The following is a 17,185-nucleotide window of genomic DNA, read 5'->3' as shown; positions in this document are numbered from 1 at the left end:
CTTAGTGAGTTAGTGACTTAGCTATTTGTCTGCCTAGTAATTATAGTAACTAGAATTGTTGGATATGTGGCTTGCAACCCTGGTAGAGCTAGAGCAAGTTTGCATTTCGCTATTTGTCATACTAATCAAATTGCTCTAGTGATCTTGTAGATTTTTAAATAGGCTATTCATCCCCCTCTAGCCATATTAGGACCTTTCACCTTATCAACCATTCCATATTTATTGTATGCATAGATCTGTATGTTGAAGATACGATGATCAGGTTGCATTCCGTTTTGTACCATCAAATCCATGATATTATTCATTTCAACAAGATTTCCTTCGGTAGCATACCCATGGAGAAGAATTCTATAAGTGGCGACATTGGGGTTTTCACCGCTCTGAATCATAGAATTAAAAATCTCTCTACCTTCTACGCACCCTCCAGATTTACAAAGACAGTCGATCAGCATATTGTAAGTAACAACATTTGGTCGTTGCCCTTGCCCATATCTGGACATTTCTTTGGGAATTCTGACTGCCTCTTTCCACTGTCCCAAAGAGAGGTAACCATGGAGAAGACTAGTATATGTAGTGCAATTAGGCATAATATGTTTGTCAAACATCTGTTGAAGGATCTCCTCGGCCTTGTCCATTGCTTGAACCTTGCATAGGCCATCAATGATTGAGCTGCAAGTCACCACATTTGGCGGGATTCCACGATCAAGCACTTCACGTAACAGAGTGTAAGCTTTCCCCACCTCACCCTCTTTAAAGAAGCCATGGATTATGGTGTTATAAGACACCACATCAGGTCGGCAGCCACCTCCATCCTCAGCCATCATGTGGATCAGCTCGACAGCCTCTTCACATTTCTTCTCATCACAAAGCCCAACGAGAAGAGTGTTGTAGGAGAAGACATCGGGGGTGCAGCAGAGCTCAGAACATCCGTCGGAGCACAATATTCATTGCATCACGCGTCCTCTTCTCGGCGCAGAGGGTCCTGAGCAGAGGCGTGAAGGTCCTGGCTTGTGGCCTCAATCTCCTCTTGATGATTTGGCCCAATGCGGCGAAGCCGAGGTTCAAGCATCCTGCATCGCAGCAGCAGCTGATGACGATTGTGTAGGTAACTATGCTTGGAGCCACCTTCTTGACGCCCGCTCGGGCTATGCGATTGAACAGGGATATGGCGAGCGCAGGGCCGTCGCGAACGGTGGAGGAGACCGGGGCGCTAGCGACGGTGGTGAGAAGCTGGTTGAGGGCATAAACGGAGCCGGGCCTGGCTTGGGGAAGCAACTCGTCGAACAGATCGAGTGCATCCTCGGGGCCGAGGTCTCCCGAGCGGAAACACTCCCGATGAAGCGCTCCAGCTCTCAGGAAGGGCGGTGGTCGGCCCTCCGCCGGCGCGCGGCTGTGGGGACGCCTTTGGATCGATGGGAGCACCTCGTCGCAGAGTTGGCGTGCGGCCTCGGCGCTGAGACTTCCCGAGCGGATGCGCTGTCCAATGATTCGCTTCAGCTTCTTCAACCAAGCGGGGGGCGCCCGGCTCGACATGGTCGTCGCCGGCCGTGCGATCCAAACCTCACGCCTCCGATTCGCTGGGAAATGCAGCTCGCAGCTCGCCCGCGCTGGGGATGGGGACGGTCGGCACAGGCACAGAGCGGCGGCGGCGGCGGCGGCGCGCTCTGTACTGGTGGTGCGGGAGATTGGGAATGGGGAACGCTGCGCCTGCGCGTGGGCTCGGGTTGACGGTGGGCGTGATTCGCGTGAGCAACTGAGCTAGAGGAGAGGACTGATCACGTGCTTGGGGCTTTGGGAGTGGCATGTCGTCTTCTCTAGTGTTTGACCGAGTAACTCTGGTGTTTCTTCTCTTTACAAAAGAAAATTAGTTTGAGCGCCAAATAATTTGAGGTTGTATACATATAGACAGTAGACATGAGCAAATTGAGCTCGGTCTGAGCTCACCGAGTTTTAGACTGTCCATGAGCCTTACAGAGGTCCAATTGTCCAGAAATTTTTCTCGAGCCAAGTCCAGCCGAAGTATTACTTTTCAACTAAAAACAACGAGCAACCTGCTCAAGCCCGGGCCCAGCCCGGACAATGCCGACCCGACTCGTTCATGGGATGGTCATGGACAGGCTTTTTAAGCCCAAAATAACTTGGATTTTTTCAGCCCGGCCCAAAAAATACTCAGGTCTAATAGACTGACAGCCGAGAGGAGGCTAAAATTTGAACAAGAAGCTCAAAATGAACGGGAGAAGAAAATGAGATAGAAGCCATCATGATGAAATGTAAAACATTTGACTGTCTTCTAATATTATAGATAGATTAATATTTCGTTTATTACGACAATGGAAGTTTAGGCTTCACTTAAAGCAGTCCTCAACTTTATGCTGCTTCTCATGTTGACATAGCTAATCACATCCTGCAAAACACTCACTCTCGTTTTTGTGCTCAATTCAAAATAGAAGTTAAATCGACCACAGGCCGTATGAATGACTAACAATATTTCATCCATAAATAAATATTTAGAAAAACATAACCGAAAGTGCCGTGTGGCTCATAAATCAGAGAGTATACAGTGGCTTGCTGTCTGAGAGTTGTCGGTAACTATTTCCTTCGTTCGTTTTTAATTTACTTGCTCCTTTGATATGCTTTCCTTGGCTTGCTTTGATATTCTTGGAACCGAGTAGTACTGCTCAGAATGCTTCTTAATTTTGGTGCCTTTTTTTTTGGAAAGAATTTTTTTTTGCCGTGATGATTTATTCTAGCAATGTACTCCACTTTCAGAGTTCTCCTTGTTCTGCTCTTTTTTTTTTTGAAACTTGTTCTGCTCTTTTTTGGTGTGGCTTTCCTCCATACCGCACTCTACATGGAGCATTTTAGACGCATCGCCCCGTGGTTTCTGGCATGTAACACTAGTACTAGTATCAGTTATACCAACTCCAAAGTGAGCGCATGCATGGTAAGCCATTCGAATGTCTTCTCGAATAGCTAACATGGGAGAAAATATGGCAGCTTGGGTCACTACCTACATCAGGTGCGGAAATCACGCCTTTTTTTTTTTGCGTTGAAAACTTGTGTTTCCAAGTTCAATGTTCTTGTACAGCTTAGACCAGTTCGAGTGACTTGCAAGCTTCCTTTGACACCTGCAGATATCGTAGTGTCCTTCAACAAAGTAGTCATCTTTACATTTACAAGACCGATGAAGCCCCTGTGTACTCTTCAGAAAGTCACTGCAAGTACTGATCCTTTAACACGTTTTACTGTTTCAAGTTTCAGACAGGAAAAAAAAACAGCCACGTTTTCAATTCATAAGGATATGGATACCTGATTGATACATGACCTGATCAAATTTTGCGACAACAATCAGAAACGCTTTGCCAATGCCCACAATAAGTTACAGCTCAGATACAATACATAGGATCTGTGAATGCCGCCACACAATATGTCACTCCAACAGGCAACTGCTCATCTAGCTGCCCTCTTGGTTCTCACAAGACTGACTCGGTTACCCCATACAAAACTACAACAAATTTACAAGGCAGAACAGCGCATGGTCTCTGGTAGCCAGGTTCTTACAAGGACAATGGAAAAATAATCTAGCAACAAACAAACTATTGTCGGGTCATGAGGCCATCTTTTTGGTGATGTGAGGTATAAATTAAAATGAAAAATGGCATAGGGAGTGAATGCATCATGATTTAGGTTTGTACAGCAAAGTTTGCGGCGCTTGGCTGTCCCACTTTCTTCATGGAAGCCTTCAGGTCTTCCCTGGATTTGGTGACCCTGGATTTAGTAGCTGATCCTGTCTTTGAAGCACTCTTTGCAGAACATTGTGCCTTGCTGCTAACATCTTTGGAGTTCCCAATGCTGTGACGATGCAACCGGCAGCATACTGCACTGCCATTTCCTCCCTCTGGTGTATGAGGGGTGTCACTGCAGCTCTTTCCTCCGTGTCAATTTTGGTGACTTGGCACGAGTTGGAGGCACCTGCAAAAGAAAAGGCAAAAATAAGACGGCTCACACTAGTACGTGCTAAAAGCAAGCAAGCTTATACAGCTTTCCATTAATTTAATCAACAAGTTACAAGTATAAATTAATGTAAGAAGACATATTTTTAAACTGATTGTATATACAACTTATGCTCATTTTGGTGATTTATATCAGTATTGGAGTAGGAACATTACAAGTTCGTTCAGTGAGAAAAATTTAACATTACTGCTGACCAAGTTGATGAGGAAAACAGCAATCATTTGTTTTGCGAGAATCAAATGAAAAGAGACAATTATGTGTCCAGAAAATTGAAATTTTCAATTATGGCCAGACACAAGGACAACAATGTCATGCATTTGGAAACCAAGGAATCATGTTGTTTCATCAAGATACTAATGTTAATGTGAGGTATTGAGGTATATAAAGAATCAGGAACACAAAGGAACAAAATTGGATAAGGATCCCCCTAACCTTGACTTTAGTGTCTTGGCACCCAAAGAAAAGCAATATACAAAGTGAAAACACAAAACTGGAGCTATAAAGATGATGGAACAACACCAGAGCAATGAATATGAAATTATGAAGAAAATCTAAGGAATTGATTGGCAGAATAACTTATGGAACTAATTGAAGACCTAGAGATTTCCTTCAGAATGTAAATACCAACTGAACAAAGGGCGTACCCAGTGCAGAGAGCTCCCGCTCTGTGCGGGGTCTGGGGAAGGGTGTCAGTGGCAAGCCTTACCCTCGCCTGTGCAATGCGAGGAGACTGCGACTCGAACCCGGGACCTTCCGGTCACAGGCGGTAAGACTCTACCGTTTGCACCAGGCCCGCCCTTCTAAATACCAACTGAACAATACAACAACAACAACAACAACAACAAAGCCTTTAAGTCCCAAACAAGTTGGGGTAGGCAAATACCAACTGAACAATGCAAAAAAAAAAAAATGATTAAAATAACATAGCAGACAACACAAAATACATTACCTTCTTAAGTTCAACCTTTGGTGGGGGTCCCTCTTGGTAGAAGCTTGGCATGGGTTTTGCTCGGACGACCAAGTTCTTCCTCAGTTGTCTTAGAGCTTCTTCTTCCTCTTCCTAGAAAAAAGAAAAGGACAAGAAAGAGAAATAATGACAATTTTAATTAACCCAAAACGATTAATCAAAAAGAGGATCATAAAGCAGGCTTCGTAAGGAGTTTCGTTGTCTTGGTGGGCAGATAACAAAGATTTTCATAAGTTAGACTATTGATAAAAACGTGAAAGTGTAATGGTGTTTACAAGAGGCATCAAATATGCATACATGAGTGACACGGCAGAAGCATAGTTAACGCAATCAAGTGAGGTCTATGTGCAGTAACAATAGACTAAGATTAAGTGGGCTTCAGATACAAGCATCCTCAACAATTCTAATACCAGTACCTAAAGTTACCAGGCACTATAGTTTTTCCCAATAAAAATATCAGATTTTGTGGGACAAAATATTCATTATAAAGACAAATCAACTCATGTACATAGGAAACAACTATAGTTTCACAAGCTTAAAGTTTAGTATACGTGTTTATACAAGAAAAGGCTTAACCAATTTAACCATATTGATTGGACAAAGATGGACTAAAAGATGGATAAACCTTCAGAAAAGTTCATTTCAAGGCTTCAAGCATATCTGAAATTGTCTTGTTTCTTGCATTTTACCACACTAACCAAGCAAGATGGAAATAACAAAAATGATGTACTGATCGTTTCCAACACCTCGAACAGATAGTATTTCAGCAAGTCCAAGACAAGACACTACTAATGTAAAAAAAAAAGTGAGCTCAGTGAAGTTCAAAATATTTACACCACAAAATGTGGAGGAAAAAGGTAGGTTAAACAAAGTTACTCCAAAATTCTAATTTCCAGTGCTTATAAGAAGATGCAATTACAGTTTCCAATGCATTAGGGCTAGTAATTTTGCAAAAAAGGGTGCTCTTCATGATGCCACAAAACAAAACAGACACTGATATTCAGGCAATACCATAAAATAAACCATAGCAGACTTACCCTCTTTCTGGCCTCTGCTTGGAGTTTCTCCTCTTCCAAAGCCTTGCGCTTCTCTTCTAATTTTGTGTAAAACTTAAGAATCAACAAAGATTTGATTACTCGACTGACTCTTTAAAGCCAAATATCAATCATGATATTGCACCACTGAAATGGCACGTGTACCTCTCCTCTCTTCTCAGCACGATTAGCACAGACGAATGTAGGTGCAACAGCAACAGTTGTCTTCTTAGTTTTTCCAGCTCTTGCTGAAGTTACAGTTCTGTATACAGCTCAGGAAATTGGGGAATACAAATGAAGGAATCTTTTCTACTAAACAGTCAGTTATAAAGGCATAGAAAAGTGTTCCGTCCAAACTTTTATGTAGTTCATATGCATAAAAATATTAAAAAAAAGGAGACACTAAACAGACAGAACAATAAGATCCATCGGAGAATTCAACGTGATCCATATTTGAAAAGAAGAAAGGATACGAAGAAGTGACAGAATATGAGTCCTCTTCTGGACTGTGAGAACTATTGTCAGATTGGAGAGGCATCCTGGGTGTGACTGATGGACTCTGCAAATCCACAAATAGTACAAAGTTTGTCACTAAAGTTGCCTACTTTCATGTTCAAATGTTAATTTGGCAGTGTAAGGCAAATAGAAGACTGTCTAACAAACAAAGAGAAGTAGATGAAGCCCAAAGGGTAAAGTTCAAAGGAGGGTACAGATGACTACCAGACCTTCTTTGCCATGCTTCTTGGTGAGGAGCTACTTTTATCCGAAAGTTTTTCCCCATTGCTGATGGGATGAGGAATTGGAGCACAATTTCCTGCTCCAGATGACCTTCTTTCAGGTGCAACAGTGCATGGCTTCAGGTACAGTGTGCCTAGACCCTTGCTGTCTAGCTACTGTAGGCTTTGCTGGTGAATTGCTGAGAGAAGACTCCTGCTGATGAATCGGCTTGAGGAGGTCTGGGTTTACAGACACATCGTCCTGGCTGTTGCTGTCCATATGTGAGTTCATAGCATGAGTGTTCTCTTGCCTTCCTGAAGAATCTTCATCATGGCTGCCACTCACAACTTCCTCATGATCAGCATTTCCGTTAGGTGGACATATAACTACACAATCTGATTCTTCATCAGTAGACATATCAACAACTTCTTTCCCCATTGCACTGCATTTTTTATTAAAAAAAACATATATAAATATAAGTGTACAGCAGAATCAGATGGAGCCTTGAAGCAGCCTTACAGTATCAAATCATATAGAATAAATAATAGAGTCAAACAGGACTATAACATAGCGCTCCCATCAATTGTTTATAACTAAGAAAAGAACAACTAATTAATATAAGCATAGGCATTATCAATGACATGCAAGCAACTACCCTTGCAACAAAGCAGAAAAATCCAATATGCTAAAATCCAACTGACAAATATAGAACAATCATACAAAAATGGAGAGTTGTCATCTGATATTTCTAAAGTCCACATGTAACAAAGATTACACATGTGTTTCTTAAGTTCGAATCAAGAGCTATTGCGTAAATCAGAAGAAGTTATAGATGATTTTGGTAATCTGTCACTTAGAAGCTTCACATTTAACACATTGCTGTAGAATTTGTGCAGCATATTTATTTGTTTGTTGACCTTGAATCGAAAGTTTCCTGGGGCGCCATATATAAGTTTACTGAAATGCCAGCCTAGCAAACTCCTAAAACATGAATGCAATGTAGCTCCAACTTGGTCACGTTCACGACAAGAGTTATGTTCCAATTTCTTCAAACAATGCACAACGCGACAATGTTTATTTGGATGTTCAAGATTGCAGAGTGCATTTATTATAAACTTCACCAGGCAATAAATACCAGAAAATTTTGAATATTTTGTCGTATATACAAAACCCGCGGGAAGCAATACAAGATTTTTAGCGGGAGCCCTTACATCATGGCCACTAAGACAGAATAATAAATCCTTCACAGCGCATAGCTTAGAATCAGCAAACTTTATTTACAAAACAATTTTGAAAAATCTCCAGGATGTGACATTTGAAATATAAAACTAAGCACGGCTGAGTTCAACAACACAACTAGAAACATTCAAAGAGCTCTATCGCAATCGCTACACGCCCATTGGACAACCATTTCACAAGAACACGAGTGCACGACCTTGAATAATCAGTCAACGCCCCTATTCCACAATTTATTTAAGGATCCACGCTAATGCCTTATCCCATTGTTTGCAGGGAAGCCAACTCATTACCCCGTTAATGCCTCCCACGCAGGCTACAAACGAATATCGGCCATTTCTAGCACTACTAGTTCAGAGAAAACCAGACATTTCAGCTATAACATATCACACGACGAGGAACCATTCGAGAGCCGCGGCCTTCACCCCCCACACGCGCGCGAAACCCTAATCCGAGCCAACCGACCCAAAACTCACCGGAGCAATCGCGCAAATCACCGAAACCACCCCCCAAGAATCGACACACCAAACCACCCGGATCCACCACGCGGCTCAGAAACCCAACAAGCGCAAGGCGCAGCCACCGAAACACCGCCCCCAACGCCCACAAGAGAAACAGGATTAACAGCAGAGAGAGAGAGAAGCCAGCGCGCCATTACATGTTCCCGGCCGCCTCGCCGGGCAGATCCCAGCGCCGCCTCGCCGCGGCCCCGGGGTCCCCGCCCCCGCCCCCGCCGCCGTTGGCCTCCGCCGCGGCCGCCGTGGTGCCGACCGTTCGGTACCCGGACAGTCAGCTCCCCCGCGCCGCGCACCTCCCGCACCGGTCCGCTCCCGCCGAGTCAGCGGAGGCGGCCGCCGACCCCGCCCGGCCTCGCTTCCCTCGCCGCCCCACCACCACGCCTCGCTTCGCGTAGAGCTCGCGCGCTCCCCCCTCCTCTGCCTGCCTGCGTGCGCTCGTGTGTGTCTGGGCGCGGGTCGCGGCCGGCTGTTTGTGTCCTTGTGGGGGCGGGGCGGAGGGGGCGAGGTGGGCCCGGCGGTGAGGGTACCGCCCGGGGCCACGGGCGGAGGTGAGGGTGTGGGACCTGAGGCCCGAGGGAGCCGTGCTGCGAGAGGCAGAGGCACGGCTGGGGGGTGGTCACCGCGGTGTGGATGATTTTGACCAGCCACGTGGAAATTATTATAGGTTAGTTAGCGCAATTTTTTCCTGTAATAATAATGGAGACATAAATCGAGATCTTCCCCTGTTTTTCTATGTGATGATTATTATATATATAGTGAGTCTTTGTTGTGAGGATATTGTCCAGTGTGAGTGAGCATGATGCGTCAGCGGCAACGAAAACTGACGTCTCAACTTACTAGTAGTAGGCAGTGCTTGCATGCCTGCATTTCATCGTTCAATGGTTGCTGCGCAGGACCAATGGACCATGGAACGCTTATGTGATCGTGTTGTTCTTTTGTTAGGTACCGATTAGTTCCTCTCCAAGATGCTAAATTTTTAAGATTCTTCGTCATATCGAATCTTTAGGACGCATACATGAAGTATTAAATATAAATAAAAAATAAAACTAATTACACAGTTTAGACAAAATCCTACGAGACGAATTTTTAAGCCTTAATTAGACTATGATTGGACACTAATTACCAAATAACAACGAAAACTGCTACAGTGTCATTTTGCCAAAAATTTCGGCATCTAAACAGGCCCTTAGACTATCTCCAACAAGATCACCCAAAATACACCATCTTTAGGTCATGCACAGTGAAAGCATTCCCACCCAAAACCTACCTTTCTCCAACGGTGAAGAGAACACAAATCCCCTCCCCGTAGACCTCGGCGCACGGCGCCATGCATGGGGAAGGATCCCGCGCTGGCCATGGGAAGAGCTCACACCGGGCAAGGGGAAGGAGCTCGAGCACCGCCGGACATGGGGAAGGAGCTCGCGCCGCCGCTGGGAAGGACCTCGCGCGTCGCCGGGAAGGAGCTGTACCTACGCGCGCCGCTGGGAAGGAGAGACACCCTTTTTAGAGGCATCTACAAGGATGTCTTTAACCGTGTGCGGAACCATAAAGACACACATGCACTATGATCGAACATTTGTGCGCTCTATAAGGGAACCAAGAGTGAGCGTGAGGAACGCTACCATCTTATAATGAAAAAGCTTAATTCATTTAAGATGCTTCCTAGAGAAAGTGCCAATAAGATGTATTCACACTTGAATGTTCTTGTAGAGGAAGTCAATGTTCTTAGACTCACACAAATGCAATCCTCCGATGTTGTGAGAAAGATCTTGAGTGTCCTTCCCATTGACAAATATGGACATATTATGATGGTGCTTTATCAAGGTGATCTTTCCACTGCTACACTAACTCAAATATTGAGGAAGATCAATGCACATGAGATGTACATGCACATCACTCCATAAGATGGCTCTTCTTCCACCAAGAAGAAAGATTTGACATTCAAGGCTAGCCAAGAGAAGAGGGGCAAAGCAAGAGTTGATCATGTTAGCTCAAGTGATGATGAGATTGATGATACAAGTCTTGCTCTCATGGTGAGAAGAACCACCAAGATGCTTAAGAAGCTAAACAAGAATGGTGTCAAGTTTGATGGCAAGAAGAAGAAATTCTTCACTAGTAATAGAAGGAAGCCCATCTCTAAAATGGATTGCTATAATTATGGAGAACTTAGTCATCTAGCTCATCAATGCCTCAAACTCAAGAAAGACAAGTACAAGAAGAAGTACAAGAGCAAGAAAGATGACTCAAGTGATGAAAATGATGATAAGAAGAAGAAGAATAAGCCATACAAGAAGAAGAAATTTCATAAGAAGAAGAAGAATGGCAAGGCATACATTGTTGGTGATTGGCTCACTGGACATTGAATCATCAAGTAGCTCATCTAATGATAAAAGTGAGAATGAGAAGGAGAAGGTGGTTGCTCTTGTGATTGATTCTTCACTATCTTCACCGACACCACCGCCGTCATCCTCTACACACTTATGCCTTATGGCCAATGGTGAATAAAAGGTATAAAATGATGATGATAGTAGTGGTGATGATAATGCTAGCAATGATAAAAGTGGTAGTGATAGTGATGAAGAATTTGAATCACCTTCTTATGATGATCTTATTAAGTTGCTAAACCAATACACTAAAATCATTAGAAAGACGAGAGCTAAAAAAACTAGTACTTGAGAAGTATGACATAGCCAAAAAAGCTAGTGTTGAGCTTAGAGAAGAAAATAAAATTGTGTCATCCAAACTCAAGGAGCTTCAAATCCTCTAAAAAGGAGCTTAGAGAAAAACATGAATAAACTTGAGGGGATACATAATAAGCTCACCACTAGTTACAATTTGCTAAAAGAAGAGTACACCAATCTCAAGATTAATCATGACAATCTTGTTCTTTCTCATGACTTATTATTCAATGAGCCACATGATGCTATTAACAATGTTGTTAAGATTGATATAGCTACATCATGTGATGACTTGATTGTTGAGAGCATTGAGCAAGGTTCTAGTAGCAAAGACAAGAAAGTGGTTGAGTCCGACAACTATGATGATTATGTTCAGGCTCAAGAATGAGAATGAAAAGCTCATAAAAGATCTTGAAAAGCTATCAACCACCAACACAATTGTGATAGAGAAATCTTGACAATGATTATGATATAGCTCTTGAGAATGAGATGCTTAAAGAAGAGAATAAGAGACTCAAGATGGAGAAAAATCATGATGAACTTAGAGAAGAAAACAAGAAGATCAAATTGAGAAAGAACATCTTAAGACTGGTTTAAGCAAGTTCACAAGAGGCCAATATCTCTAAAGTGAAGCTACTCATGAACACCGTGATGAAGATGGATAGAAGTGGTATTGGGTACTTGGCAAATCAAGAGAAGAAAGCTCAAGCTCAACATCAACAACAATACAAGTCAAAGCCTAAGCTAAAGAGATGTTTTGAGTGTGGACAAGAAGGTCACTTTGCTCATGAGTGTCAAACTCCACCACCACAACCCTTGCCCAAGCATGATAGGCCCTTTGCCTTCAATGCTCACTACATGCTTAGAAAGGATTCTAGTGGAAAAATAAAAGTCATGTTTTTAGGTCCACCCAACAAGAATAGGCCTAAATAAATTTGGGTTGCAAAGTCACTAGTTGAGAAAGTAAAGGGCCCTCATCAAGTTTGGGTACCTAAACAATAAGCTTGATCCCTTGTATATAGGTGAACTACAAGACTGATGAAGTCATTAGGTTATTGATAGTGGTTGCACTCAACATATGACCGGTGATCCTCGTATGTTCACCTCACTAGATGAAGAAGTAGATGGTCAAGAAAGGATTACATTTGGTGGTAATTCAAAGGGCAAAGTTCAAGGATTGGGCAAAGGTGCAATATCAAATGATCATTCAATATCAAATGTGCTATATGTTGTTTCATCGAGTTTCAACTTGCTATCCGTTGGTCAATTATGTGATCTTGGCTTTCAATGTTTGTTTACCAAGAAGGAAGTGCTTGTGTCAAAGCAAGATGATGATCAAGTTATATTCAAGGGTTTTAGATACAACAACCTATATCTAGTGGATTTCACCTCTGAAGATGCAAACTTGAAGACATGCTTATTCACCAAAACATTACTTGGGTGGCTATGGTATAGAAGACTTGCACATAGTTGGGATGAGCTCACTCAAGAAGCTAATGAAGAATGAATTGGTGAGAGGTTTGTAGGATGTAAATTTGAGAAGGACAAGCTTTGTAGTGCATGTCAAGCTAGGGAAGCAAGTTGCAAACACTCATCCAACCAAAGCTTACATGTCAACAACAAGAGTGATAGAGCTTTTTCATATGGATCTATTTGAACCAACAACTTACAAGAGTTTGGGAGGAAATCTCTATTGTCTTGTGATAGTTGATGACTACTCTAGATATACTTGGGGTGTTCTTTCTCCATGACAAGACCAAAGTGGCCGCATGTTTTAAGAAGTTTGCTAAGAGAGCACAAAATGAATTTGAAGTGAAGCTCAAGAAGATAAGAAGTGACAATGGAAAAGAATTTGACAACACAAATATTGAAGCATATTGTGATGAAGTAGGAATCAAGCATGAGGTCTCCAGCAACATACACTCCTCAACAAAATGGTGTTGTAGAGAGAAAGAACCAGACACTTATTACCCTTGCAAGAACAATGCTTGATGAGTATAATACACCCGAAGCTCTATGGGCGGAAGCTATCAACACCGCATATTATGCATCCAATCGCCTATTTCTTTAAAAGTTTCTTGGCAAGATCCCTTATGAGTTGCTCAATGGGTAGAAGCTGGACGTATCATTCTTCTAAGTGTTTGGTTGCAAATGCTACATCTATAAGAAGCGGCAACACCTAGGGAAGTTCCAAAGACGTTGTGATATTGGTTTTCTTATTGGTTATTCATCAAAGTCCAAAGCATATCAAGTATTTAATCATACCACCGGCTTGGTTGAAGAAACATATGATGTAGAATTTGATGAATCTAACGGCTCCCAAGGAGCACATGAGAATCTTAAGGATATAGGTGATGAACCATTAAGGGAGGCCATGAGAAACATTCCAGTAGGAGACATCAAGCCCAAAGATGATGAAGATGATGTACAAGTGATTGATCCACCTTCTTCATCAAATATGCCATAAGACGATGATAAAGATGGGAGAGTAGAAAATAAAGATACTCATGTCTCCCATGGTCAAATGGTGGCACAAGCTCAAGATGTTGATGCTCCACAACCTCCCCCTCAAGTGGTTGATAGAAGAAATTCACCTATACTACAATGCACATCCACAAGATCTCATCATAAGGAGTCCTTCAAAGGGTGTAATGACTCACTCTCAAAAACTTGCTTCATTTATGTAACATCACTTGTTTGTTTCTTGCACTGAGCCTAAAAATATAGAAGAAGCTCTTAAGATCCGGATTGGATAAATTCCATGCATGAAGAGTTGAACAACTTCACCCGAAATGAAGTTTGGACACTTGAAGAGCGACCACAAGATGCAAGATTCATTAGGAACAAAGTGGGTGTTCCGCAACAAACAAGATGATCAAGGCATCATTGTGAGGAACAAGGCAAGGCTAGTTGCAAAAGGGGTTCTACCAAGTTGAAGGATTGGATTTTGGAGAGACCTTTGAACCGGTTGCAAGACTTGAAGCCATTCGTATCCTTCTTGCATATGCCTCCCATCATGAAATGAAATTATATTAAATAGATGTTAAAAGTGCATTTTTAAGTGGTTTCATAAATGAACTAGTATATGTTGATCAACCTCCCAGGTTTGAAGACCCTAGATATCCTAATCATGTCTATAGGTTGTCCAAGGCGCTATATGGGCTTAAGCAAGCCCCAAGAGCTTGGTATGAGTGCCTTCAGGAATTTCCTCATTGAGAAGGGCTTCACCATTGGAAAGGTCGATAACACACTATTCATGAAAAAGCTTGATGGAGAGATTTTCATTTGTCAAGTATATGTTGATGATATCATATTTGGCTCATCAAATGAAGACTATTATAAAGAGTTTAGTAGAATTGATGTCAAATGACTTCGAGATGTCTATGATTGGAGGGCTTACATTATTTCTTGGTTTCCAAGTCAAGCAAATGAGAGAGGAGATTTTTATCTCTCAAGAAAAATATACCAAGGACCTTCTCAAGAGGTTCAGAATGGATGAATGTAAGCCAATCAAGACACCAATGTCATCTAATGGACATCTCGACCTAGATGAGGGGGGTAAATCGGTTGATCAAACTCTCTACCATTCTATGATTGGTAGTTTATTATATTTGACAACATCTAGGCCTGACATCATGTTTAGTGTGTGTATGTGTGCTAGATTTTAAGCTAATCCTAAGGAGACTCATATGGTTGCTGTTAAAAGAATCCTTAGGTACCTTAAACACACAACAAGCATTGGTCTTTGGTATCCTAAAGGAGCTAGATTCCAACTAATTGGCTATTCCGATTTGAATTATGCCGGTTGCAAAATTGATAGAAAAAGCACATTTGAAGGGCGCCATTTACTTGGTAGATCACTAGTGTCTTGGTCCTCCAAGAAACAAAATAGTGTGGCATTGTCCACTATCGAGATAGAGTACATTGTCGCAGGTGCTTGTTATGCACAAATTCTTTACATGAAGCAAACTCTTCTAGACTATGCTATAGTTCTAGAAAAGGTATCTCTCTTGTGTGACAATGAGAGCGCTATAAAGCTTGCTAATAATCCGGTTCAACACTCTTGCACCAAGCACATAGATATCTGCCATCATTTTCTTAGAGATTATGTTGCTAAAAATGGTATATCACTAGAAGGTGTAAGGACCGATGATCAATTGACGTATATCTTCACTAAACCGCTAGATGAGGCTACATTTTGTCGGTTGAGGAATGAGCTAAATGTGCTTGACTTTAGTAACTTCACTAAAAAATGAACTTATGTTGTCCCTTGTATTGCATTGTAATATAAAACATGTTTAATTTTTAGTAATGCATTTAGGGCTTGTCTAACATGGTTAAGATAACCGCCAAAAAGCGTGTGAAGAAGCATAACCTTGGATCAAACTTGACAAGCAACTAGACTTACTTTCAAGTATTGCATGACATGTGCATGTGTGCTGCTTTGTTGTTTCTTTTCGGTTATCTTTTGAGCACCCGCTGTGTTTATCCATAAATAGGGAGAGCATTTGAAGCTCCTATTGGTCATAAAACCCTCTTGTGTGGTCACATGATGCTCCTCGCCCTTTTTGTTGCCTATTTTCTTAAAATGAATTATAGCCAAAGGTAAATTATTTAGAAAAACTTGAGTGTTTGAGAGAGGTCTCTCATATCAGTCCCAATTGGTGTTTATTTGGGTCTTATTGAAGTTTGGGACTTGATTGGGAGAAAGCGTCATGAAAAAAGGAGGAGTGTCTATAGTTGAAGAGGACTAGACACGGGGATCGACCTAACTTGTTGCAGCGTCCGATCAGTACATCAGGAGGAGATACAGTTGCTGAAGAAAGACCAGGAAGATGAACAGTATTTCATGCATGTCAGGTGTGGAGTTGAATCCGCAGTTCGATCAACATGAGGAAGTTAACAGAAAAGGATCAGACTTAGAGCTACGTCCAGTCACAGTGCATCGGACATGTCCGATCACCATTTGGGCATTTCTAGACCTCGTTGTACTCGACCGGACTCTGGTTTTCTGTGTCCGGTCGTTTTCATCCGGTGCATCCGATCACTGAAGTGCAAGCGGAAAGGTCTTTTCTTTTCTTTCCTTATCTGTCATGGGGGCCCTCATTTATTTCACCTCACTGCCGCACTCGCACCTGCACCTCCACTATTTCACCCACACCTGCACTTTCGATTATTGTGGCCCCACCGTCGCATAGCCTGCGCACCCACACCGCCTGCATCACACCGCCACATCACCATACGCGTCTCGCCCGCTGTCACGCTCCACTACGCCGTCGTGTGCTCACGCACCACCGTGTCGCCATGTTACCATCCTCTTGCGTCGATGGTTTCGCAGCACCATGCCTCCTTGACTGCCGCACTACTTCGCATCACCTAACCCTAGCCCTTGATTTCAATTCTAATTCCTCTCTTGGCTGTATGACCTTGCAGTGCTATTGTCATTCCCGTGTGGTGTCCCTATGATTGACAACTTATCCCTTTGCACGTCTTGGGATTGTTCTATGGTAGCAAGCCACATTCGCTCATTACTTTCCTACTGCTTGCTGTCCATTAGGTCATTCGCTTCCCTAGTATATAAAGTTGCTTATATATATACCTCCTATTTTATCATGTAGTTTGTTCGGGCAATGAGTCTGCTTGGCAGTTGGACAGTTGATAGATTTACTCGAGGCCAAGCCCGTGAGTACGGATTGAGGCCAATGCCTCATGAGTGTTCAAGTTGGTAGTTGTTTCTTATCAGTGGCAGTGATTCTTGTCAGCTTTAGAGATGGCATGTTGCAAGAATGTCAGGGGTGGTCCTGGCAATGAGGATCCATCGCTTCTGCCTCGCCTAACTGCTCAGCAAAAAGGAAAGGCGAAAAATACTACAAAGAAGAAGCACAAGAGAGATGATGTTGAGGTAGAGAGAGCATTAGCAGTGGTAGCCATCGTAGAGCGAGCCGAGATAGGTGGAATCTGGTAGTGGCATCCGTATAGGTGATCAGTTGTCACTAGCTCAGAGGGCCACCAGTCGAGAGG

At 42.7% G+C, this 17,185-nt stretch overlaps 2 pseudogenes; both read right to left on the bottom strand.

The window, feature by feature from the left end:
• Positions 1-167: 167 nt before the first annotated feature.
• On the bottom strand, positions 168-1,740 carry LOC136548109 (protein Rf1, mitochondrial-like; annotated as a pseudogene).
• Positions 1,741-3,331: 1,591 nt separating this feature from the next.
• Positions 3,332-8,907, bottom strand: LOC136549466 (protein WVD2-like 2; annotated as a pseudogene).
• Positions 8,908-17,185: the final 8,278 nt, after the last annotated feature.

Source organism: Miscanthus floridulus, chromosome 4 (genome assembly GCF_019320115.1).
Source record: "Miscanthus floridulus cultivar M001 chromosome 4, ASM1932011v1, whole genome shotgun sequence".
Lineage (NCBI taxonomy): Eukaryota > Viridiplantae > Streptophyta > Magnoliopsida > Poales > Poaceae > Miscanthus > Miscanthus floridulus.
This window is presented reverse-complemented; position numbering and strand designations above follow the sequence as displayed.